The 24,355-nt window shown below is 38.3% G+C and overlaps 2 protein-coding genes across 4 annotated transcripts in view; both read right to left on the bottom strand.

Annotated features, from left to right (window-relative positions):
• tp53i11b (tumor protein p53 inducible protein 11b) overlaps positions 1-19,531 on the bottom strand; it is a 57,824-nt gene extending 38,293 nt beyond the window's left edge. Inside the window, exons 1-2 of one of the 3 annotated variants that reach the window (XM_020703927.3) lie at positions 18,990-19,152; positions 18,766-18,897 (exon numbers count right to left, since the gene is read on the bottom strand). The gene's annotated coding sequence lies outside the window, so the exon portion shown is untranslated. Of the gene's footprint in view, positions 1-16,653; positions 16,721-18,765; positions 18,898-18,989 lie in introns of all 3 variants that reach the window. The other 2 variants (XM_078948571.1, XM_004069551.5) reach the window with 2 other exon arrangements.
• The window catches only part of cd82b (CD82 molecule b), a 156,181-nt gene that overhangs the window by 60,150 nt on the left and 71,676 nt on the right, over positions 1-24,355 (bottom strand). The window lies entirely within an intron of this gene.

Here is a 24,355-nt window from a genome sequence, read left to right as displayed (position 1 = left end):
AGGAACACTAATTTGAAAAGTTGAGAAAATATTCCTGGCTTTCCCTCTTTTTAGTTTTTTTTCTTTCAAAAAACACCATCATATTGGCTTTCAAAATACACAAACAATGGTGCCATTTGTTTTGGCAACTTCTCTGAAAAAAGTTGTTTTTTATCTAAAAAACTGATAGTCATCTTTTGAAAAACTTTGCTGTATGACTTTTGAAGTAAATTAGACCAAGGAGACTGTGTTGAGCACAAACTCAAGAATTTTCACAGTATAACTATTTCAAGCCTTACTTTCAAGCCTACTATGATCATTTTCCAGTTTGGCCTGTTTGCTAAAGTACTACCTGGTTGCTAAGCAGCGATATCAGAGTGGACACTTGAGGGCTTGGCTCACGTCACCTTTCTGCTAGAACTAATTGCTTTTTAAAGGTCAAAAATAATTCTTAAAATATCCACTTAGATTGTATTTTTTCTTGTTTGTAACAATTTAACAACATGTAGTGCTTTGCGCTGTGTTTTGCCATCTTATTTTTGCTCTTGGAAAAGATATCCAATTACAATTTCACGTGGGGGTTGGATTAGTGATGCGGACTTACACATGTATAGTTTCTGCAGACAATTAAAGTGCACACAGACAAAACAACTGGAAATTTCTCAACCAGTAACATAGAAAACAGGACAACATTTCTCCTCGTTTCTCAGTTTATATCCTCATGGCTGTTTAGCCAGGTTTGTAAAAAAAATATAGGGATAAAAGTTATAAGTTGAAATGCAAGGAGATTCTTTTTTTTAATTGGTCTGGTGTCAATTTGGTTTTCCTAAAGAACAAGGTACATTACCTTTTTTCAGTATTTCATTTTAAAAAATTGAGTTGCTCATTTGTCAGCCAGATTGAATTCTAGTCCGTTTCAGCTCCTTTGCGAACTTCCCGTTCTTACAAATGAATGCCGTCTCGACAGCCAGATAAAATTACTTAAGTATGCTGGCTGACCTTAAACAAATCAGTTTGGCCTTTCAGCCATAGTACAAACGTGGGTTAAGCTAATTTAGTGTTTCTCTGTAGACTATTACATCCCTGTGGGAGAGTTGAGACACCTTCTCTGAATTCTGTTTTCCAACAAGGGATACAATTGTTTGATGACAAGTGACATAATTTTAATGACAAAAAATAAACTTTTTTACGTGTATGAACAATGCATACTTAAATTAATATAAACCAAAAAAATTGTAAAAGGTAAGTTTTTTGTTTTTCATTATTGGTTGACAATAAAAGCTGGAATTTACATTCATTTGTAGTATTCCATACTTATGAACGTATTTATTTTTGATAAAGGGAGGGAAACCCTACTGTTAAAGTATTTTTTTCACCCAAACCCATTAATTTGTTTGTTTGACCTGGTACAATTTCCCCTATATGTCAATGTTTTTGAAAAACATTCTCTCAGAATGTTTAGACAGCTGCAAAATTTGATATTTTTGTGCTACTCATTCATGATCCCAAACTCCACTCACCTTTGGTTTAAAGTTATTTCCAGCAAAACCTCAATTTCCTGGTGCTTTATAGAGGTTGGAAAGGAGTAATATCATGTCCAAGTCACCTTTATGACATTTAATAACATTGAATGTTTTGGTATTGTGCAGAACTTATACCTTTTACTTACAATATGGTTTCTAACAATTAAGGAATTTAAAAGTGAAAAATAATTAACTTGTTGCTTGAATACGCATCTTCCCAATACAAATCCATTCAAAGGTTTATGTATCTTTGTTAGAAGACATCTACATTTTGTGCGTGTCATGTTCTTAGTAAAAAAAAAAAAAAAAAAAAAGGAGATTTAATTATGTTTTACTAAGCAATCATTCAAGGCTTTAGTTATCTGAGGATCGATATTGTTGATTTTTCATCTAATACCAAGACACTGTAACAATGTCACCATTTAGCAGCTATTGTTGCAGAGAAGCCAACACTAAATAAAACTGAAGAACAAGGTTTTCAAGGCAAAATGCCAGAAAACCATAACATGTGGTATCATAGTTGCAACTGTACCAACCCACAAACTTAAGACTTTGTCTAAATTTTCTCCCACACAGCAGAGGGATGAATCATACTGTAATGGCATGCATCCTGTTTGGTATGGTACACATTTCTTGTGGCTTTTTTTAAGGGTAGCCCTCCACTTTTGCCAATGATCCGAGGGATGCAAAGAAAGAGCAGCTCAGAAAAACCAGCAGACTCAACATCATGATGCCCAGATGTAGAACTCCTACTAAAAATAAAATCTAATTTTCTGGAATTCAAAGAAATCTCTGAGCTAGAACGTTTTCTTTGTCAGTGATCTTGCATTGGCAAATGCCAGGTCAGTAACAACACCCTATTCACCCCTAAATTCCTATCAGCAAGTTTCTGAAGATTAGAAAATGAATTGTGAACCATGTGCCAGCGGAAACAAGGAGCCGCCACAACGGTGACCAGATGCCTCCCTGGCAGAAGAACAGGAACTACAGGGTCCAAACTAATCAGTCTGACGGATGGTAAAGATATTACACAGTTTGTGTCAAAGAGCTTCGTGGTAGGAATACAGGTGAACTCTGAGCCAAAACACCACCCATGCTCGCTCCTTTTTTGGCGAGCTTCCTGCGACGCAGGTAAGCCGGAACTGCTGATAGAAGTGAAGATGATGGAAGAGGAGGACATATACTAATATTTTCTAAATAATGCTTTAATAATCACTCAGAAACCATCTGAATACTGAGTGACTGGCAACCAGACAACAGTTCAGCAGGGACAATATCAAATCAAACACTATCAAAAAAAATTATTAAGAGGGAAGGCGATACAAGAGATGGCATACCACTCACACTGCTGGCGCCATGACCAGAAGAGATTGCAATCAGAGATGCAATCATCAGAAGAAGAAAAAAAGACATCTACTCTTATTTTTAAAGCTCTTTCTCAGCAGCCTATCTGGTGGCAGAATATATTTTCATAATGCACCAACCACTTACATGTATAAACTAAGCATAGATTACTGTCTTTAGCCATGTTTACACACAGATATTTAAGGGTCTAAACACAGAAAGATTGGCTAAAACTCTGTAACACTAACAACTGTGCTCAGTCCAAATCAAGATAACCATTTTAAATGACCCATATCAAATTTTCCACACTAAACATTTTATGCAGTTATGCAAGTATCCGAGCATTTTGAGAGAAAAATAAAATTAGGGAGCATACCATACATGGAGTATTTTTTCTAAATGGATTCAAATTGCATACAGCTTTCTCATAACCATGCCTCATTTCACTTCTTTTTCTGCAACATTAAAGCTTTTATCATGTCTGACACTTGACCAATTTTCTCATCAACAAACAAAAGAGCCTGGGACCAATAATTGTATATTCATACAGTATCTGGACCCATGTCAACAAGATTCACACTATTTCTTTTACTATTTTGACTCAAGTTCCCTTGTGTGCTCCCTCACAGAAGACAAGCCGAAAATAATAATGCACGTTCCCTGTGACAGGAAATCAATAGTTGGAAGCATCCATATTACCACCAGCTCAAAACCCCAACTTCCCCCGGCTGTCTGTAGAAAATAAAACAGAGCCATTTCAAATGTCATGTGCAAGTCAGCATGCTGCCAAACAAAGACAATTTAGCTCAACACAGAGTAAAATTTGTTACACAGCTGCTGAATAATGCACCATAGAATCATTTCTTCTGAATTTCATTTTTGAAAATGCAAGGTCAAAAGCACAGGAAATGGAACTCGGCCTTCAGCATTCCACAGATAATGGACACAGCCCACTTTTCAAGCAAACACATGAATAAATACAATCTTTGTTACAGAGATAAACATTTGTTGTTTGTAGTATAAAACCCCTTCCAGCTATCAATCTTAAAAATGCCTCTAAACCACGTTGCCCCATTATAGGGTGCATGTATTTTCATAATGTTGGAAATTCAGTATTTAGCCAAGACATATTCTAAAAGTGTCAGATAAAGAACAGTTGCTTCATTTAAGGTTGATTCAACAACAGACATGTGTGAAAACCCAAGAAAAATTGAACTTTTCTGCTTTACTGACCTATGAATGCACAAATAATAAATGTGAAGAGTCATTCATCATCTTCAATGGGTAAACATGTACACATGGTTTTGATCTTTTTAAGTCAAACTAATTTACAGCTTTTGATTAAAGTCAAGTTTCTCCAAATATCACACAGGTCAGTACCACTACATTCATCCTTTTAAAGTCTCTCCGATCACCTTCTGATCTGTTTTCAAAGAGCTCCCACTGTTTTTTTAATTATGATTCTGCCATTTGTAGCCAAAATCAAAACACCTGCGTCTCTTTCTAGGACAGTTTCTGCAGAGCGTCAGTATGTTCATTAGAAATTCATCTTCAAATTGTGTTGGTAACTGTTGGTCCGGATCAACACCCCTCCCTTCCCATCACCCATAACTGAGCGCTCTGTTTACATGCCTTCCCGATACCTTATCACACACCTCCAACCTAACAATCATGGTGTGACAAAAATGGGGAGCAATATCGGAACTATCCAGCCGTATAGTCTTGAGCCAGATGTCAGCTCAGACCAGGAAAATGAAGGCATACTTGGATCTAGTCTAGTCTACAAATTGATGCATCAGAATGGAAAAGACAAGGGAGCTTGTAGCCCGAAATCGAATTTTCTATGTAATAAAAACTGTACGGCATTTTTTGGTCTGCTCCCAATTTTACAATGATTTGAATAAAGAAATACGCAGAAACGCAAATTTAAACTAAAAAGTCTTTATAATTTTCCTTCATCATCCGAAATATGACAAACACAAGACATTAAACACCAAAAGACACAATTTTCATCAGAGTGGATCTTTATAATGTTTAGTAAACCCACAATTAGCAGCACAAAATTTTGAGGGGTTTCAAAAAAAAAAAAAAAAAAAAAAAGAAAATCACAAAATAAGTGGAACCCAAAGGTTGTCTAATTGCAATCAAGTCCCCAAATTTCATATATTAGAGTTCCTAAGATGACCATTAAAGGGTTATTTTAAATGAGCTGCACCTACCATGAGTTAGACGATAAAATGCTGCATTCTGTTGAGCGGCAGAACTGAAACGCACCATTTAAGTTTAAAATGCAGAGCAGCTTAACAACAGATCTAAAAATATTAAAAAGGATTTTTAAAGAACTCATGTAACAAAAACAAACCTGAGCTCGTCTGAAAGATGACATTCTGCAGAGAAAAACAGTGTTAAAAATCACCAATCAATGTCAAAAACTGATGGAGCTCCCAGCCAAGGCAGAGCACAAAAACTATTTTGTTTTGTGGAGAAGAAATCTGGATTCTGTCATACCTTTGACGTTTCTCCATTATAAAACACATTCCAGAGCAAAACTCCACTCAACTCATGTAATCTTTCATCTCTGTGTGCTATTACAATCACTGCCCGCCTTATTGAGCTTATTCATAGCTGATCTTCATTTTATAAAATCTCAATGACAACTAAAGGTTGCTGTTAAATAGTAAATCAGTGTAAGATAAATGTTTAGAATACATAAATGATAAAAGATATGTTCTCCAAAAATGTAACAATGTAGCAATAACTGTACTTACATGGTAAATCTTGCCATTGGTGTTTATGAATTTACAAACTGACATTGCTTTTTTTTCTCTTCTGCACAACAACAAATGTGGAAGCATAGATACTACTAAAAGGGAAAAGTTGGGTACATTTTCAGTGGTTAAAAATAACTTCACTTTATTGAACAAGATATACAAATATGTAGGAGAATTGCAGGGGCAACTGAAAGCAAGACTTAAGGGTCTTATTTTCCATTACCCAGCAGGCATCAAATCAAAATGGATGCTGTTAAAAGAAGGATTTAAGTAGATAAGAGATGAGAAAGGCAGCTGTAAAAAAGGGGGCGGTTGATGCAATAGCATCTCTCAAGACAAGGTTCTTTTTTAAATGAGAACAATTGTGCGGGTGGGGGTTTCACAGACAAAAGGAAACTGAAATTAATGTATTGTAGTAGCATTATTTTTAACAGATAAAGTTTTAAACTTCTTGAGGTCTTAATAATGATATTTTTCTTAAATCAATATTATTTCCAAATGCCATTACTGTCTCCCATTAAACATGTGATCACCTGTGCAGCCTGTTAGTCTGGTTTTTGACTAGCAAGCACAGGCGTAGTGCAGGCTTAGCGGAGTTTATACAGAAACAAATAAGGCAATCAACCTCAGGCAGCAGCAAATCAATGCCTGCACAGGTTGGCTGTTGTCTCCTGGTCCAGTTTACCTTAGTTCTATTGATTTTGAAAGGATATAGATGAGCTCCCATTCTTATGCAGTTGGCAACGTTGTAATCAGTGTCAAACTGTTAAGCTGAATGCTGCTTTGAAATGACAAATTAATATGAAAGTTTACGGATTAACTTAAAAAAATAAAATAATATAATTCATCTTGAATTTGAAGAACGGTCCCTTTCTAAATTAAAAAAAAGAAATAGCCACAAGTTCATCCAGTGTCAGAGTCATTATCTACAATTTATTAAACAGCTCTGTCAGTTTGAATAACATATCCAAATACTAAACTGTTCATATTGTGTTAAAAGTTTATCCCAATGTACTGCTAGATTAAATTAAGGTAAATTGGGTAGACAAAAATGTTTGTCTGAGAAGTAAAGCCATTTGTAGGTCAGAGCTTAAAACTCTAGTCCAGGGATGGGCAAATACCATGGAATCTAGATGAAAACATTTGGATTGAAAATTATATTTTAAAACGGAGAATTTTAGAGTTTTTTGGTTAAAACTTTTGTTCTCATTTTAGAGCCAATTGCACCAATTGTACCTCGAGTTAAACTTGGAGGAATGCTGCGTTCATGTGGTGTTCGAATGATCAAAAGAATGAAAAACAACAAATCTACAAACACCACATGGATGCTAGAGCAGAGTCCCCAAAGTTTTTCTTGTGAGGGCCATAATAACTCTTTCTTTAAAACTTTAAACTTCTTTTATCTTCCTTTTATTGTAAAGCCCTATAATAAAGTTTTATTAATTCATGATCCTTTTGATAAAATAAATAACACTATAAATGAAATAAAAAATGACCAAGTAACTCTCTGTGATTTTCAAAGACAAAATGTCAGGAAAAAATATTATGATACATTAAAAAGAAAAACCAATAAATAGTGGATCCTCTCCCATCATTGTCCCGCTGAGACTTTGAGCGCTGCAGCTGTTTTTCATCCAGTAATAATGAAAAAAGCACATTTATATGTCTTCTGCTGCAGCGCCGCATATATCTCTGTTAACTTTTCACCAGTACACGGTTCCCTCGTTTACTGCAATTTAAAAATAACCCGTGATCGGTGAAATCCACGGAGTATGATTACAGACATTTATGGCAGTAAAACTCCTCACTGCACCTTTAATACACTTTTCTCAGACAGACATGAACATTTTCACCCTTTTTCTCTTGTTAAAATTCTCAATCCTTTACAGAAATTGGGTCTTAGGTCTGAGAATGAAAACAAAGATCTGATCGTGATCAAAGATTTCTGCAGATCTGAAGAGCTCCCCGTTTCTGTACAGGAGACAGGACACGGAGGAGATTGATTGACAAGGTCTCCAGCCAATCAGGACACAGAACAGGGTGCGCCGTTTAAAAAAAAAAAGCAGCATAATCGCTCTAAAAGAATGAGCTAAACTGTGGAAGATGAACTGCGACGTAGAAAGGTTAGACTGTGTCTTCTCCCTGTCTTCTGTTCCATTTGACAGGGATTTTAGAGGGTTTCAGGTTGGAGTACAGACTGCAGAAGAGTGGAATCAAATGTCACGTTCTATGCGGGTCTTGATCATGTGCCCAGATAAAAATAAGAAAAATACATGGGTCTCTTATTTTGTTCAGTGGGCCGGATCAAACATGGAGGTGGGCCAGATCCAGCACGGGGGCCGTAGTTTGCCCACGCCTGCTCTAGTCAGTCATTTAAAAAAAAGAATTGCTTGTACTATGAAACACTGGAGAAACTAACTAGTAAGTTAAGAATCACTGAGGAAAAGACCTGAATTTGTTTTTGAACAGCCATGAACACAGACTAAATAAGAAAAACTGCATGTGCTTCTTCAGTAGTTTGTTTCAACATCTTTACTTCTGTGTTGAATTAGCAGTGAAAGTGTTTCCACATGTATGACGTGACTTTTTGAGCAGATGTATGTTTTACACCTATCTGACAGATAGCAGAGGAAACAAGTTTCTGACTCCAACCGTACAACTGCCTTTTGAAAAAACAGTGTATTTAAAAATGGATGAATGCAGTTTTTTTCTGTAAGTGTTTTAATTAATTCTATCAATTTTCCAAACAAAAATGTTTCAACAAAAACTGACAAGAACACATTGAAACAGGAAATAGGTTTCAGATCAACCCGCCACAAAGAACCACTTTGATTGATGTTCAAATCCACTGATAATATAAAATCATTTGTCTTCATTATAAATTCTGTGATTCTTCGCTATAAAACACAAACCCATATATTGATAAAGAAACAAAAAACAATAACAAAAAAATATATATGCGTTCCAGATATATTAGCATGTCAGCATTGGTTTTAAGTGAAGTTAAAGCTTTTGTTTTTCCTTCAATATTCATTTCCATGTTGGGGAAGCATGCTTTTCACACTCCCTAACTTTAGACAGTTTCTTTTTATCTTGTTTTAATGTGGTTTTTTCCCCAACAACCATACAGCATAAAGTACATTAAAGACAGAAATAAAGAGCCTTTGAAGCTGAAAATCTAAGATAGGGGCTTTATTGCAAGCCTTCTATCTCAAAACCAGAGGGAAGATGTGAGACATGAGGAGACAAACAATCCTGCCAGAGGAGAAATTCTGGATGACAGGGACACAAACAAGCAACACCAACTTGTTAGGAGAACAGAAAAAGGGTTCATAACAGAAGTCTACCATTTAGAAAGTCTTCAATAATACAGGACAAATATTTTCTTAGGCGTTTCTCTGTTGACAGATGAATATTTGCATGTTTTATATTGTAAAACAATTAACTTACTGGACTTCCTTAGAATGCTTTTAAACCTGGACAAAACATTGACTTTTTGTTAAACTATACTCAGCTTAATAAAACAAACATTTTATTTAACTTTCAACAAAATACATCTAGCTCTGATCAGCACCAAGAAAGAGGCTTTTTGAAAACTCTAAAATGTTTTTTTGTTTTTGTTTTTTTTAAAAAAATGAAAACTCTAAAATGAAAATTTCAAACCTCAAGCATTAGAAATGAAAGAAACATTTTTGAGAAGAAATTAACATTAGTTTGTGACTTTGTGAGCAAATTCCCAGATTCCAGACAGTGCAACACAGGAAACATAGAAACGTGGAAACAAAGGCAGAGCATGAGTGAGGTTGCTTTCAGACTAGGATAGTCTAGTTATGTGAATCAGTTGAGTTAGGATTAGCAGTATAGAAAAAGGGCACACTGTCATTTGGTTTGGTCTAAGTTACAGTTTTTCTCAGTCGCTTTAGTACAATTCTCAGATCAGAATTGAAGTTTGCAAATACGTGTGTGCATTTCTCAAAACAATTTGTACAAACAGCAAAACACTATGGATTTCTTGCAAAAGCCTGTAACTTGCTCAAAATCTTTAGTTCATCTCTCAAAACTAAGTCTTTATGTCATTGAACATGTCAGTGCCATCAGAATGTCACGTCCTTCTGTCATTGTCTACGAACAAGACAGTCAAATGACTTAGTCATGTTGTCAATATAACTGTGTACTTTAGAGGGAGGTTCTGATGTAAACTATGGCTAAAGTTTTGATGACAATTATTGTAAAATGCAAGTTACACCTTTTCTGTTTGATTGCAAGAGACTGGACAAGATTCACATTTACACTTTTATTGTTCATATTGTAATTTGTTGACAGACCATTTCATACCAACATAGAAAAAACCCACTGCAAACAGTAACACAAAGGGAAAAAAAAGATAGGACAATATTCTGTACAACAGTGCAGGCAGTGCAGTAGGAATTGGTGTGGTCTTCCTACACCTCTTGTCGTTCCTGTATGTTAGGCAGGGCTCCAGACTGCGACCAATTGGTCGCATTTTGCGACCAAAATTTGAGAGTGTGCGACTGAATTTTACATCCATTCGCACATGTGCTACCAGTAAATTTGCCTCCCCCACCCTCCGTGATTTTTTATACATTAAACGTGGAAGGGGCACGTCAATGATCAATGAAATAATCAATGAGACTCGAGCGCACACGCACGCAGGCAGACACACACACTCGCGCACATACTCATGGAACGCGAGCACGTACACTCTCGCGTGATGCCTGTCTGTGAGGCGGCCACTGCGTGTGAGAAGAATAGGGAATGCCACTGTAAGTGGCTAAAATGCGTGGAGGGGGAGGGGCCTAGAGATAATCGAGCGCGCTCTGTGGGATGGAAACGGAGACAAATATCATTACAACCTCATATGTGCGTCTGAACTATGGGTAAGTGAACTATTGATTCATTCTTCCGACCTGCGGCTAGTGTACCAGTGCCAGAGTGTACAGCAGGGGTCTCAAACTCGCGGCCCGCAGGCTATTTGCGGCCCCCAAGATGATATTTTGCGGTCCCCGCCTTAATATGAAAGTTTAATGTTACTGCAGCACGCCAGTTTGTATGAATGACACTTTTTCATCGTCGTGCACGGAGCTGACCAACCAATCACAGTGGGGTATACGACTCTTGGGGGCGGGACAATGACCGGGCTTGAAAGCAGGACACCTGACAGCCCCCTCCCCGGACCACATTAAGGAGTTCCTTACCTTCCTTTAGAACGTATTTATTCGCTCGTGCTTTTCTAAATACATGCAGTCCGTCCTGAACTTTTCTATGGGCCGCACAGACCCGGAGGAAGGTTTAGGTTTTGGTTACGGTTACGGCGGCGCATCAAACGGTTTATGCACGGCTGTTACGGCAGCACACCGCTCCCGTCCCGCGGGAGTCGGGTCAGCTGAGGAGAATAAATGTCCCACACCTACATGCGTGACAGCTAACGGGGCTTGAACTTTAAACACGCTCGAGCAAAAACAACATTGGTTTTAGACTCACTGAAAATACGTGGGGAAAATGCAACGATAGACGTGTTTGAGATGAACCGGGGGGGGGGGGGGGGGGGGGGGGGGGCTGTGAGATGAAGGCGAATCTGCAGCAAGACTGAAGGAGGACAGGAAGATGGAGTTGTCCATAACATTCAATTTAGTTTTAATATTCCTCTCCCCCTTAGTATGATCTGTGTTATTATATATTTTATGATTATTTTAATGTTTTGTGATGTATGTGGCCTTTTTTAATGAATTGGTATTTTAAATTATTTTATTTAATCACTCAACTACAAAAACCATCAGGGCACATGTCCCATAATGCATTGTTTTGTAGTCTGTAGGGCAGCTTTCAGTCAGTTCAGTTTCCAGCTGTGTCCGGGTAGGTTTGCCCCTTGCTCCGCCCCTTTCTTGCGATATTTTTGTGATGATTGACAGTTGATGTTGGAGCAAAAACAAAAATATATGTCACACACCAGGTGATCTGCGCAGCGTTGAGTTCACCTGGGTGATCTCAAACACGCTTATTGTGCATCTTGGCTGCACCGATTTGGTGTCACCAAGATAAATTTCCATCCCCGAATGTTTACATACATTTAAGTATTGTTTGTAACTGTGAAATGACCGAAAGGTTACTACAGTAATTACTTTGTTATTAAACCTTTTTTTAAATTATAAATGTATGGTATTTTGTTTACTATTTGTACTGTCATGACAGCGATGTCAGATTACCTTCTTGTTGCATCTTCAAAAGTGCAGAATAAAATGTGACACTGAATTTGAAACAGCACATTGTAATTTCTGCATCTATTATTAAAGCACTTATTAGTAATACAGTGGAAATTAGTAGATTTGGTTAGAATGTTGATTTACGGGATGCGCCCCTAAATTTTCTGGTTGTGCCCCTAAAATTTTCAGTTAGGGGCCACTGTGCTCCTAGTGAAAAAAGTTAGTCTGGAGCCCTGTTAGGCCACAAATTCTCATCCACATCACAGCGAATATCCTCTCTTGCAATGCAGCAAAATATGTTTGTCACATTATGACAACTTGGTCAACAATTTTGCCGTTAATGACTTATACGATGAACTAATGACTAGGTGTTTTGAGGAGTAAGACTATTGCACAGTGAACTATATAATACATTTTGATCAACATGACATAAACAATTGATAATGTAGCAAAGAGCAGAGAATTGTACATAATCATTTGCATGGATGTACCAAAGCAATTGCAACTTGTTCAAAGAAGTGAGAAACTGCTTATATGATGTGCACAAGTGACATCATGATGTGAAGATTGAACAAATAGTTTTGGGAATTTCATTCTGATCTGAGAATTGTACTAAAGCGACTGAGAAAAACTGTAACACTGTATTCTTGAGAATGAAGCAGATGTAAAAGCAGACCACACTTCTACCATTCAACCAGGTGTGGTATCGTCTGAAAAAAGATATGGCTGGAAAGAAAAAGGAAAAAAAGCACACAGAAGGAACCAGATAGTTCGCTTAATCATCACCTCTTTGCTCTACTATCTATGCTTACCAGATCTTCTTGTGATTTTTATTTTGGTGATTCAAGTTTTCCTGAAAATTCCTATTTAATTAACTTTTTCTCTTTGATCCATCTTTGTTTTCACACAGCTGCTGAACCATACCATGATTCATTTCTGGTATTCCCAGTATTCCCCTGTTTGGTATCTACAAGAATCAGGGAAACTTTCATATTTGCAAAATACAGGCGGACTACCCAAAGAAGTTAGCCCTGCTGGACCAATCAGCACAGAGTGAATGTTACCCAGGAGAGAAGTCTGCCTACTGTACACTGACATCAGTGTGAAAGCATTTTGCTCTAGTACTTGAGGGAAAACTCAGGAAAGAGAAAAAAAACGCAATCTCTATCAAAATTGTATAGATGTATTACTGTTTATTGCTGTGGGTTCCACTGAAACCATTTACTTAGTAAATATTACCACTACTTCCTAATCAGGGTTCCAGGAGTTCACGAAAGAATATTTCAGCTGTCTTTAGACAAAGATCTGAACTGAGACTAAACCAAAATAATGACAAATAAATCCATAGATAAAATACAAATCACTGAATCAAAGAAAAGCAGAAGCTTCTCACTGTGTTAAGACAAAGCTTGACAGCTCCAGGTGAGGCAGAGCATATAAGATTGACATTTATGTAGTCTGTTGCATCAATCTGCTCTAGCTAGAGGACAGTCTGACATTTGCACCCAAAATTCTGTTTTGACTGAGATGATTAGGACTCTCGTCTGTTTTAAAATAAAAAAAGCCCTTTTGTGTACTTAAATCCCCCCCAAAATCTCAGTTTTTCTATTGTCATAATTAACAGCAATAAAGCTGTTTGCTTGGGATGTGTTTTACAACGAGGATATGTTGGTAATGCTTATATGCTCACATCTCTGTAGTATGTCACTAAAGAGAAGAAAAAAAAGTAAAAGTTTTTTGTTTAGATGTACTGGAATCCAACAACTGAATCCCCACATTTCTAACTATACATTTGTCATTAAGATATGCTTATTAAGAATTCTTCTTTTATGGTTGAAGTTGTCTGGATATTCTAAAAGAGTTTTTTCTTTGAATTCACACCAACAAGAAAAAAAAAGCTTGCAGCGACAAATCTGAGCTTTAAAGGTTGTAAGAAAGTCTTCAATCCCATTTCTGAAGTGTTTGCTGATAAATAAAGCATCTGCAGTAAATTCTGCAATACTGAGTTTAAACTGTTTGGAGTGGAGTTTTGTCAAGGTTATCTACAAAGAGAGCTCATGTGTCGGCTGCAGTTGATGGTTTATATTCCATTGTCAGCCTTTGCTGACACAGCATCTGATGTCATTGTTTCAGTCATGACAGGTTACCAACAATAAAAGAGTGACTTAGACCACGCCTTACCCTCTGCTAGGCTGTCAACTGTCAACAGTTGGCTAGTTTCGTCATATCAGGAAAAAAATTGCAACATATGTTGAGAAATCAGTTTTGCTTTTATTTCTATCAACCAAACCCAACTGTACTCATCCACAAAAAAAACGGTGTGTTCATACAGGAAGCTGAAAAAACTCTTGAGCTGCTTTAGACCACACTCTTGGACAAACACCGAGTCACACGGAGAGGACTTCAGTACCATTTAAGTGTTCATAACAGATTACATCAACTTGTGTGAGGAGCATCCCCCTTGAAAACAGTAGTGTTTTTGTAACAATAAGCCTTGAATTAAAAGATCAAAAATGGTAAGAACAGAGCACAAAGCAGGAAGACAGCATTTTTCTTAAACAGACATAGCAACAGAAGCTCTGTGACAAGAAATCCTTAAGAGGGCATTGAAATAAAGGGTCAGTGAGGAAAGTAGCATTTTAAGACACGCTTTGATGAATATTTCGCTTTGGCCGCTCTTAACATGTTTTTGTGGAATTTTTCTTATCAATCTTAAAATTGCATTTCTGAATATGTCTTTATTCAAATCATTGTGAATCAGGAGCAGACAAAAAAAATCCTGTTTGAACCAGTTTGTAGTTATGATGTAGAAACTACAATGAGAGGGAGATAAGCTCCCTGCTCTGCTCTATTCCTACACATCCACTTGTAGACGACTAGATTCAGCTCGTCTGAGCTGACATTTGGCTCAAAATTGTATGGCTGGATAGCTCCAATATTGCTCGTCATTTTTGTTGCACTGCTAGTGTTAGTTTGGGGTTGTGAGCGGCTGTAAGCTAGCAGGAAAGCAAGTAAACAGAGAGGTGATGGGAAGTGGGGACTGGCGTGCTCAGCCACAACAGTCCCCAAAACTCAAAAGCAAATTTCTAATGAACTACTGCTGCAAAAACTGTCCTAGAAAATGACAGATTTTTATGTTTTAGCTAAAAGGGGCATATCCATAAATACAAGACCACTAGAAACGCTTTGAAAATAGATTAAAGATGTTTGAAGTGAGTCTTTATAGAGAGCGGAGCTCCGATGGATGGGCAGCCAATAGCACGCCGAAAGGCCGAGCATGTCTTTCAAAAATTTCAGGTCAGGGAGAAGGTCGTATCCCCCAGTGACCCCAGCCCAACAGATGGCTTACTTCACAAGCGTATCTGTTACGCTCACAAGCAAACAACTCAAGGCCTGTTCACACCGGGACGAATTTCGCCTGCGATTTTCGCCGACGTTTAACGCCTCGTGACTAAACTAAGGGCACCAATATGAGTGTGCACACCGACGCGAAAAAAACGCCACGCGTCAAAGCGTCACTTTTTAAAAAACGCCTCGGGTTCGTTTTTTTGGTTTGACGCGTCGCGTCGAAATCTATTCGACCAATGAGAACGGCGCTTTTGCACACGTGTCTGGAGCCTCTGAATTAACAGTAAAACACAACTTGGGGGCGCTCAAACACAAAACTGCCTTGCTGAGCACACATACCAGCGAAGAAGATAGACGCCGAGTTGCATCTACACAGCCGTGAAGAAATAATGACGGACATTCTAAAATATCCCTGAACCAAGCACCAGTTGGAGCAACTGGTGCTTGAAATATTCATGTTTTCTTTGTATGATTCTGACAAGCGCGTAAATACTTGCTCTCTTCTTCTGAGTGAAAAGCGACTTTAAGAAGCGTAAAGTTGTGCAGCGCCACCTTGTGTACAGGAGTATTTCTGTTTTACATTAAGCGCTATCTAATTTCAGGGAATGAAATTGCATGTTCGCTCGGCTCATCGTCAGCGAAAATCGTCTGGGTGAGAACACAAAAAACGTGGTGAAAAACGCTGGCGAATAACACCTGGCGAATATTCGTCCCGTTGTGTACGGGCCTTTACAGGAAAAACAACAACACTTTGTGAAGCCAAACTCTGAAACTCTGAATGCAGTCTCAACATTTCTGTTTCATCATCAGAAACATAGATCTGTATTTCACCTGACATCATCTGTTTGTTAAAAAAGAGCAAGATAAGTGTGAAGCCAGAGGTTCCTCCAGCATCTCAGTATATGCACAGAAAAAATAAAAAATAAAAAAAGCTGATAAGTGTAAAACTAAACTGACTCGACTGTGACTCACCGGCTGAGTCAAGAACGCGCAACATTACACCACTTTAGCCTTTAAAAATCAGCAGTTCTATTTAAATAACAGATTTTTACAAAGACAGAATTGTAAATCTATAATAGGAAGGAGGATGTGAGGGATTTGGAAAAAAAGAAATAAATGAAAGCATTTAGAACTTAAGATATTTGAATGGTTTGTGTACTCATGTTCAACATTTCAATACTACTAAAAGTCAACCTGGACAGAACGTAAAATTGGTAGAAATAAAATACACGCACTGCAAAGGAAAACACCACTCTATCCAGGAGGTAAACAGGAAAGGTGAAACTGAACTAAAAAAAAAGATATTATTTCTGTACCTCACATAGAAGCAGCTAAAACATTCACCATCTCTCACTGCGAACGTTAAACAGGCTCAACACAACCCGTCTCTGCTGCACATCTTCTAAAGAGCAAGAATTTAACAAGACATAAACTTTAAGTTATGTAAGTGCAATTCAGCCACATTACCTTCAAGATTGTTATGACTTTGGGATGTTGCAGGCCACACCATCCAGATGACTGCTGATGTGAAGTGCTGATCAAAGATAATCAACTGAGAATTCAATTAGCCAGTTTATGCAGGCAGTTAGAGCAGGCAGAGTGAAATCATCTCCCAAATATACACAAGAAAATAACCACTAGTGTTTTGCCAGGCCTCCACAATAAAACTGCTTTTCTGCTTTGCCCAGATGCAGCCACTGAGTGTTGTTGTTTCTCTTTCGGCTTTCCCCATCAGGGGTCGCCACAGCGAACAAGTCGCATGGGAAACTTGGCAATGTTTTACGCCGGATGCCCTTCCTGACGCAACCTTCTCAAACCGGGCTTGGGACCGGCACAGAGGTAGAGAAGGGAACAAAGAACAGCCTGGAGTCGAACCCGGGTTTCACGGACGGAAGGCGCCGCAGACCAGCACGAGCTAAACCGGCAGGGCATGCAGCCACTGAGTATGGAGGAGTTATTGAGAAAAATTGTACATTTAAAAAGATGTTTGCATGATTTTGCACTAAATTCTCTTTCATAATTATCACCAAACTACAATAACCAGAGATGATTGGAAAAATATTTCACTACAAAATCTTCCACAGCATGTTGTAGTGTCCAAGAGCCTGTGAAACTTCCAAAGATGTGATCCGGTCCATCTCCGGGTCTTCAGACTAAACTATGCAGATACCTAATCCTCCACAGATGCTGATGCTTGCAACAACTCTCACAGGAGCATTTCAGCCTCACCACCCATCTCCACTGAGACTGCTTCAGCTCTGAATCCAGAGGGGGCTTCTGCACACGTGCAGACAAAACATCCCGACGCAGCAGCTCTGCTGTGCAGCCAATCTGAGGTCACGGTGCAGCTCTGTTTTTTTTTTTGTTTTGTTTTGCACAAATATAAAGCAAAGTTGTACGACTACACATTACTACTTCTAGATGACAGTGAGCGTAGAGTTCATACCTCACACCCATTAGTGGAAAAACTAGCATGAAAAAACTAACAAGGCTAAAAAAAATGTGTTGTAAGAGCCATTCATGTGAGAGAATACAAGTCAGGTAGGGCACTGGTAAACCTGTGAATTATTTTTTATTCAAAGAATTGTCAGAGCAGCATTTCACATGGAAAGATAGGATCGGTTAAGAGGATAGAGTTACCTAAAATAGAAATGGATGCTCGGCTAGTATCTGATGGACTTTTTTCAAAAATCTATGGGGAGAAAACAACTGAAGCGCTTTTTAACTGTGTATTTCTTCTGCCAATTAGTAAACCCTTGGGACACACACACAGAGATCTGATGACCACTGCTAGTTTGAGGGAAAGAGTTTTACTGCTGCCATGGCAATAAAGCTCACGTTATAAGGAAAAAAAAAACATCTATATGGCTGACAGCTCAGCCAGTCAGAAACGGTTGCGAGTTCAACTTCATTCAGCTTTGCAAATATAGGCATGTCAAAGCCTAGCCAGCATGACTTTAAAGGTAAAATCACAATAGATGATTGTCTTTTCATGCAAACCAAACCCTTAGAGCGATATTCTGGTAAGAAAAACAAGTTGAGCTTCAAGATCTGAGAGATAGATCTCCATGAAAAGGAGATTTGAGAGATGTTTAACCTGTTCCAGCCCCACATGGAGCCAGGATGGTGCTGGAGAATTGCTGAACACTTAGACAAGTCCTGACAAACCACATGGGTCAATGAGATAAATGATTTATCCCTCGCAGGACTGAACAGACGTTACAACACCTACTGGATTTTAGCAAGGCTACTTTATCAGAACGGAAAAGTGTACAGAGACAGATCATTCTCTTTTTTTCAGGAATAAAAGCACAAACCCTACATATTTTTTAAGTGTAGTGACGTCTTAGAATTTTTGAAATGATACTAAATTGTTCGGATAAACTACAAATATTCTAATTATTTTTTAAAGGTGGAAATGGTCAGAAAACACACTGACTCATAAAATGAAGAGTCGTTTTTGAACAGAGAAAATAAGCGGTTGCTTTGAGAGACAATTATAAAAAGGCACGTTTGGACCGAGCTCAACCTCACCGCATCACTGTTATTTGTGCTTAAAAAAGAAAATAAAACACCAACCAGTTATGTTTCAAGTAATAACTTCAGCGCCCCGCACAGCGCGGCATCAGAAAGCTTCTCCCCCGCGCGCGCGCTCATTGAGTTATATTTCAGCCAGCCGTGAATAATTAACTCCAACAGACGTTTGACATCCTAAAGCAAGAAAAAAACGGAGCCTAGTAAAGTAGAAGTGTCGTTCGTGAGCGAGTCTGTGGTGGAAGCAAAGGGTTTGTGTCAAAACTTACGGCGGGAAGCGGCGCGGTGTCCAGAGTTTGGCTTCAGAGCGGAATATTAGCCGTGGTTCCCGGGAGTGGGCGCAGCGGTAATGGGCAGGCTCATCACAGAGCTCCGCGCGGCAGACCCGGGAGTAGTGAACAATGTGCTACCGTAAAAACAGGCGCCCGTTGTGCGACGCAGCCGCAAATGTTCCTACCGTAATACTTCCACTAACGGGAAAACCAATATTTTTTGAGTCGATAATTCAAAATAAAAGATAGTAGATATTTCCGGGTTTTCTTACATTAGTATAAGTCATTTTAAACCCTGGAGAACCCACTAACACATTTCTTCTGGGCTTTTAAAGTTAAAAGTTAACTTGACATTTCCGGCCGGGTAATAACAATGGAAATGAAAATAAAAATAAATAAAATAAGATTTGTATTTTTTTATTTGTTCCCCCCTGTGGTTTCCCCAGGGTTAAAGTCTCAAAAAGCATTTAATTAATTTTCCAGTTGAATGCAGGCAAACAGAACTGTATCCACATCTTCTCTTTCCCCCTGGGTTTCTATGAGAGAAGTTCTGATGATGCTAGAGGTGACCTCGAAAGAGATGTAACCATTAACAGAGTAACTGGATTGTGTGGCCCTTCCCCTGGCTTTCCAAATACGAAGAACCTGCTGGTTCCAAGAAGCCAAAATCCCATAAACTTATATTGAGAAATAAACAGCTACTACTCAGTTATTTTGTATGTAAGATTAACCATTGCTCTACTACATTTTTTTCAACATGTTCTTGCTAATTTCAATTTTCTTTCCATGTTTTTTTCTGTAGTGCAAATTATTCAAGTTTTAGACTGGCCAATCAGATGCCTCAATAAAAGTTCGTGGTCTCACATCAAACCTTCAAGACATTTGATTGACAGATTCTCCTGATCCTGCTTTCAAGTGATAAGGGTGTGGCCTTCCAACGAGCTCAATCCTGATTGGCGAGAGTGGTTGACATTGAAATGTTGAAATGGACCAATCACTGCTTTACTGGTGACGTCAGGTTCCAACATGGTGATGTCACCACACTAAAAAATGGCGACTAAATGGATTCCATGTAACTGGACCCAGAAATAAGTTGTTTTCTATAGGTGATGTCATACTCTCTCAGTCCAGTTCCAATAGACAGTCAGTGGATGTGACCATCACCACCTCTCCAAAATCTCTTTCTCCACAGTGACTTGGTTAGTTTCCTCCCACAAGTCAAAATTGATAGCTCTGTTTATGCATTCAGATGATTCTGCAAAAGTAGAAGTCTGCTTATTTCACAGTTTGCCTCCTCCCTTTCTTTTTTGACCCTCTCTATTACTCTCCATATCTGTGAGTCAATGAGACATAATGAACCTTACCTTGGAATTCTTTCTGTGACCTCCAAACCTTCAGAGTGGAAAGAACTGCTCCTGCCGTCACACACGAAGACCTCCCTTCCCACAGATGACGTTGCCAGGATAGTTGGCTTCTTCCAGAGGCTGGTGTCTTTTGTTGAACGGACTATTTCTCGCTGACTACTTCTTGTGACAATTTCACAGCCTTTGTCTTGTTTTGTGGATGTCAGGCCCTGTCTGCGCTGAGATGTCATTTTCTCTGGTTCTTTCCTTGTGCATCTCCTGTCAAGTATGAGAGGGCAAGACAAGGTCATCCTCAAACTCCAGCACCTCCCATTTGATCTGGAGTTCAGATAAGAAAACATGTTGAACTCTTTTTTGGGACATTTTGCTTTAATATTTAAATACAGGTCATATCATCAATCATCATCAATCATCAATCATAGGTTAATTGGCAACTCTAAATTGTCCCTAGGTGTGAGAGTGAATGGGTGTGTGTTTGTGGACATTCTACCCTGCGACAGACTGGCGAGCTGTCCAGGTTGTCCCCTGCGTTCGCCCACAAGTGGCCGGGATAGGCTCTGGCAGCCCCGTGACCCCAAAAGGGAAAAACGGAAAACGGTTAAGAAAATGAATGAATTAATGAATGAATCTAAATACAGTAATCAGTTAGGAAAGTATTGCTTGAAATAACAAGTAAGGAAGTATGATAGATAGATAGATAGATAGATAGATAGATAGATAGATAGATAGATAGATAGATAGATAGATAGATAGATAGATAGATAGATAGATAGATAGATAGATAGATAGATAGATAGATAGATAGATAGATAGATAGATAGATAGATAGATAGATAGATAGATAGATAGATAGATAGATAGATAGATAGATAGATAGATAGATAGATAGATAGATAGATAGATAGATAGATAGATAGATAGATAGATAGATACATAGATAGATAGATAGATAGATAGATAGATAGATAGATAGATAGATAGATAGATAGATAGATAGATAGATAGATAGATAGATAGATAGATAGATAGATAGATAGATAGATAGATAGATAGATAGATAGATAGATAGATAGATAGATAGATAGATAGATAGATAGATAGATAGATAGATAGATAGATAGATAGATAGATAGACAACACTAAGAAAGAAACGCATGTAACCTTCTGCAAAAGCATCAGCTGCACTCATCAAGGTGCTAATAGAACAAGCTCCTCTGCTTTGCACAGTGGTGTTGAATTAGTTACAGGGAAAATACCTTTGAGTATTTGCTGGATGTTGGCAGCAATATGAAGTAACACATATGAAATAAAACTGCTCCACGACGGCATTAATAGCAGGTTTGTGAGAAAGGAGTCCCACGTTTCTGCAAATTGGAGATGGAAGCGGATGGGAATTTGTTTGTCGTTCTAAAGTGAGACTAAGGTTAATTTGACATCATAAATGGAACTAAAGGACTCAAAATGTTTATTGTGAATCCATATCTCTCTCCTCTCTTGCAGTGCTTTTAAGAAACGGACGCTGTTTTCATAGGAGATTACATTTTCTAGGAGAGAGATAAAGGACGGGAGTCCTAAAGACTGTATTTCATTCAAATGAAATTTTGTGGACATGTTTTGACACGTTCAGGGGGGTGAATGAAGATGTCACATCGTTTTTGAAACCTTTGTTGTTAGGCAGTAAATACTCCAAACACATATAGAATAATGATCAAATCAGGCTGCGTCAGTAAAGCATAAAATTGAAAAAAGTAAATAAAAAAACATGTGTTCATAGGATTTTCATGAAAATCTTTAAGTAGCAACAGGCTGACTTCGTTCTGGTTCCGATTTGTTTGAATATTTTGAAAAATCATTCATTTATTTGGCAAATGAGACCTTTCATCACTCCAACATGCATGTACAATGAATGCTGGTTCTTTTAGGTTATAGGTTGTCATAAAAGCATTTTAGCAACACCTTGTAAACATAAAAAGGTGTATTTGTTTACTTGTGTGTGTGTGGAAGCAGCCATTCATCCAAATACAGACTGTGTCTAATATTTATTATGTGCCCAAATGCCAAATATAGTTCTCTCTGATGTATGCTGGAGTATTTGCAAGATGGAGCAGGGACGGCAGCAGCTGGATTTTCCAAGTAAATGGCAGTCCAGTTAATTCTGATGAAATGAAAAAAGGCAGGGATGAATGCTCTGCTTTGGGATGGGTACAAAGCTAATAAGACAAAAGGTATTTAAGAGGAGGAGATGAAGATTTAAAGGAAAGCTGATTTTCATTCATCTCATTCCATATAAGGGGTCTTCTTTTTGAAAAATGTATTGGCTGTACACGCAGAAATGTGCATTTGCTGTGTGCGATTTATGCAACAAACAACAAAATGTGGGCTTTAGGAAAAGGGGCTTATGGGGGAGGCATGTGTGCTTTGTCCTCACCCACATCCAGACCTGTCAAATAAACACCGATCTTCTTCCACCCCCATCCTGCAGCGGCCAATCATCTTCTCACGTTGCAAAATCGACTTCTTTCCATCCATTTCAGCAAGGATTGCGTGGAACAAGGTGTTCAATTATTTCAGATGAAGACAGGGGGCTTTAAAACGTCCTGCAGTGTTCTGTCACTGATTTGTCACAAGTTAAAAGAGGAAAAGGAACAGCAAGTGGTACACGGTACATTTCTCTGCAATCCTCCGTTACCATGTGTTATGTGTAATCTCTTAAAAGCAGGACTCTTCATCACAAAGCCAGAAGATGACCACAAGATTAAAGACAGTCCTTTTAAGGTGGGATTTGTTGCACTTCCAGACTGAATCTTATTGAGTGAGAGCACTCAACAAATCTTTTAGGAGGAGTTTCAGGTCACTTGCTTTAAATAGTTTACACCTCAGTGGCTGGTGGTGACATTAAGGTCTTGTTATCAGCTCCTTGCCAGACATCCTACCTCCTCAGTAATCTTGTTAAACAACCTTCCAGCTGCTTCGTCTCAAATTTTCCAACTGTGTTTCATCATTCTCCAGCATGCGACAATTCTGGGATGTCTTCAGAAACACGGGCCGTCCCTCTAAAGCAGTAATGATGTTGTCTTACATTCATTAGGAGTTCACCATGTAATATTTCTTCACCCAATCCTCTATTGTGCTTTTAGACAGCAGGGTATTTCTAAGTGGGAATGTGATTTTCTTTCACTTTAAGAGGAACAGTCATCCCAACAGGAAGACTGCAAAAAAATCAATGATAACAGCAATTCTGTGAAAAGGAACAACTGGCAGCCAATACTGCCCACAGCCAATAATACCAGGTGAGAGGAAACGATGAAGCCGTGCAACTTTGCAGCCATTGGAAAGGAAGTTACTGACCCAGACTCATGCAATCTCTTTGTTTACAAGAAGATTCATTGCTGGTATGTGTACAAATTCGTGTTGGGAAATCAGCTACCCTTCTGGTCACAGACACTGCAATGCAAATATTTAAAGGCTGCGGGGGGAGGAGGTGTGGAGTGCACAACAAGCAGTAGTCATCTGTGCCTGCAATTTGGCTGTTTATCGCTGCACAGAGGTGTAGGTCAAGTATTAGTCAAAGGCAGATTCTTTCCAGGCCCTCCTCTTTGCTCTGAGTGATCATTTCAGCTCATCATTAAAAAAATATCTATATTTTTAAAAATATCTATATTTTTTTAAAAATGACCTTTATTTTTTTCCTATGTTCTATATTTTTTTACTCTTCAATTTATCTATATTTTTATGTGATCTTGTATAAAGTTTTGATACGTCCAGTGATGAACAATGGCAGGTAATTCTCAGAGTAACTGTCTAAAATTTAAGGGGAAGGAGTCATTTGAATACATTAAAAGTGTTTAAAAGACCAGCTGTTCGTGATGCTTTTAATATTTCCTTATGGCCTATCTCTGATGATAGAGGACATATTTAAAGAAAAATTAAGCTCAAAATTGCGTTTCTGAGTATTTCTTTTTTCAAATTGTTGTAAATCAGGAGTAGACGAAAAAATAC

Source organism: Oryzias latipes, chromosome 6, assembly GCF_053564925.1.
Source record: "Oryzias latipes strain Hd-rR chromosome 6, Olatipes_Hd-rR_3.1".
Classification (NCBI taxonomy): Eukaryota; Metazoa; Chordata; class Actinopteri; order Beloniformes; family Adrianichthyidae; genus Oryzias; species Oryzias latipes.
The sequence above is the reverse complement of the archived record's forward strand: the minus strand, read 5'-3'. Positions and strand labels throughout refer to the sequence as shown.